The sequence below is a fragment of the Gossypium hirsutum genome, chromosome D04, assembly GCF_007990345.1.
Source record: "Gossypium hirsutum isolate 1008001.06 chromosome D04, Gossypium_hirsutum_v2.1, whole genome shotgun sequence".
Lineage (NCBI taxonomy): Eukaryota > Viridiplantae > Streptophyta > Magnoliopsida > Malvales > Malvaceae > Gossypium > Gossypium hirsutum.
Genome location: NC_053440.1, coordinates 14,210,260 through 14,213,754, shown reverse-complemented (window position 1 = coordinate 14,213,754; position 3,495 = coordinate 14,210,260).

Sequence of the window (3,495 nt, the reverse complement as noted above, 5' to 3'; positions counted from 1 at the left end):
TTAATTAGGTTTAATTATAATAAATCAATAATTAGAAAATCATCATCACCGTCCACTAATTGTACGATAACAATGGTTCAACAATAATTTTAGACCTTGGGATACTTGCTATTTAGGTCCTAAGCCTTTTTTCTAATTAAAAATCTATAGTGATTGGACTTTTATAATTTAGTTCCTAAGCCTTAATTAACCATAATTTCGGCTAAATTTCTTAACCGAATTTTAATGTATTTTTATACTAACCTTTTAAATATTCTTATTTAATATTTATGGACTCGGTTAACGAAAATAAAGTTTCAAAATCACATTTTTCGACACCATTGGAAACCGAGTCATTACAAATTAAGCATGTAACTAGATACAATTACACTCAAATCCAATTAACCTATGGTCTTTTTTATTATAACTTCTATTTTTTAAAACACACTTGTACATGATTTAAGTTTAAGAAGTTTTATTTTATACAATATTAATAGTATTTGAGTTTAGAATATATATTTTATTTTTAAAATATAATTATATTTTATTCTATTAATCTCGTTTAAATATTCTCAAAATTTGATTGACAAGAGATAATTTGACAAACATTTTTATATAATACATATTTGAATAAATTACATGATATTTATTATAAATTAACGCAATATTTGTTATTAATTATTTATACATGGTTGAGGACCAATTGGCGGTAACAATGAGTTAATTTTAATGTTAGAGAGGGGATAGTTGAACAAATATGAAATGCATAAAATGTTAGAGTAACCAGATAAAATTGTAAAAAATTATAAATTTTTTTTTAATTTTATTATAATTATAAATATTTTTTTGGACTAATGTATTTTAATGTTCACTTTTATTTTGGGGTTAGGGTATAGGTCTTGAATGGTTTTTTTGGTACTATTTCAAGTTTGATGGGGCTAGTAGTGGCTATGAGTGAAGGGTTTTGCTCGATTTGTTGATTAGCGTTTGAGGATAGATTTATTGTTGCATGGTTAAAAGTAAAAAATGATGGGATTGATTCAGAGGTGCAAAAATGACTAAAGGATTTATGTAATTGATGTTATAGTAAAGAGATGTAACACCCTTAACCCATATACGTCGCCAGAATAGGGTTACAGAGCGTTACCGAAGTTTACAAACCAAACGGACAAAATTTCAAACATTTCATATCATATTACTAAACATATTGATACCAAGTCAAAACATACATACTGTCCTTTATACGAGCCCTCGAGGCCGTAAATATGCATTAACTTAGAGAATTTTCAGAAAATAATGAAAATTTTCAACACTGCAGTGGTCACACGGTTGTGTGACCAGGTCGTGTGACTTACACGGTCAAGAGACACGCCCGTGTTTTAGGCCGTATGGGCATTCGAAGTAGGGACACACGGCCATGTCCCAGCCCGTGTCCGTGCCCATATAACTCACTGACTTGGGCCACACGGCCAAGCCACATGCCCGTGTGTCAGGCCGTGTACTAGGCCATGTAACAACTTAACTTGCAATCCTTTGAAAGCTACAGGGGACACACGACTGAGACACACGCCCGTGTCTCTACCCGTCTAGACGAAAATAGACCATTTTACAAGCCATTTTTCTCACCGAATTAGGCATGTACCTACAATCAACATTGCATATATTTACAAGTCATAACAAGGCATCCAAATCAAACATAAACAAGCCATAACATATGGTATACGATTATACAACCAATATGCCCTTAGGCACCTCAAATGACAATATACAACCATGTCTAGCCATGAATCCAATGTGACCCAATAATCAATTACTTTGTATACATATTTTCATCAATATATACCATGTAACTTACTTACCAAAATACAACCATTTGGTACCAAAATTGTCATTCTATAACTAGCATCAATTAATCAATTAGATCATGCATATCCAAGTACCAATTCACAAGAAGTTGCAAGACTTATACAATATGTGCATTCAACTATCACTTCATCTTCCATCATTTAACCATATCAAACATATTATCCACCATGTTAATGCTACTTATATACATGCCAAAATATGTCAAAACACAAGCTAAATTAAATGGCCATATTCACAACAAAGCACATAGGCCAACTTTAGCCAAAATACCTATACATGCCATTATAATCAAATTTAAACATCTGTAAGTACCGAAAGAGCCGATGGATAGTGTGATAGATCTCCGACAACTTTCCAACCCAAATGAGCTTCCGATAACTACAAATACAGAAAAATAAACACAAAGTAAGATGCCATGCTTAGTAAGTTCTTAACAAATATAGTTTAAATTTGACAATACATTAAACAACCATAAATCATGTATATCCCAATTCAACATGAGAACAACTAATTCAAAAACTCATATATATATGTTTATACTCTTAATTTCCACAAAGGTACACATTACCTACCTTTCATCATAATAATGAAATTTACATTGAAAGCTTTTACCGAAGCTCACACGAGGTAATACTACGATGGTTAACACATCCCTTTTCATAAATTGATAACCGAAGTTATCCCTTTTTCATAGTTCGATAGCCGAAGCTATCCTTTTTCATAATTTGATGGTCGTTACCATCCCTTTTCATTATTCAGTGGTTGTCACCATCCTTTTTCATAATTGATAGCCGAAGCTATCCTTTTTCATAGATCGATAGCCGAAGCCATCCCTTTTCATTATACGATAGCCGAAGCCATCCCTTTTCATAATTTGATGGTCGTCACCATCCCTTTTCATAATTGATAGCCGAAGTTATCCCTTTTCATATATCGATAGCCGAAGCCATCTCTTTTCATTTGTCGATGATCGCCGTTACGTCGTTGAATTTTCCCATCAACACACAATTTAATAATATGCAATAATAACATTTAAATCATAATTAAAAACACTATTTAAACGTACGAACTTACCTCGACAATAAATGTAAGAAATGAAGTCGACTAGTCCGAAGTTTTTTCTTTGCCTCGATTTAGAGCCGTACGTGGTTTATCTTGATCTAAATGAATACATTCAGCTCAATTCAATAATCATTCTATTCAATTTAACCCAAATTCATATTTTAGTAAAATTACAATTTTTCTCCTATACTTTTGATTTTTTTTCAATTTAGTCCTTAGCTTATAAAATGAAAATTCATGCAATTCATGCTTAGCCCACTATATCTGAATTCCATATAGGTCCCTAGCAAGCCCTATACTTCATTTATTTCACAAATTCACCATGTATAATTTTTATTTTTCAATTTAACCCCTATTTGACAATTTCATCAAAAATCACTTAACAAAAGTTGTTTATCTATTAACAACTAATCATTTTCTACCATAAAACATAAAAAAAACATAATATCATTTATGGAAAAACCCTAACCATTTTATAGTTTTACAAATTACTCCCCGAGCTAGCTAAATTAAGTTACAACGACTCCAAAAACATAGAAATAATAAAAAACGGGATGAAAAATTGCTTACATGCACAAGGTACCCTAG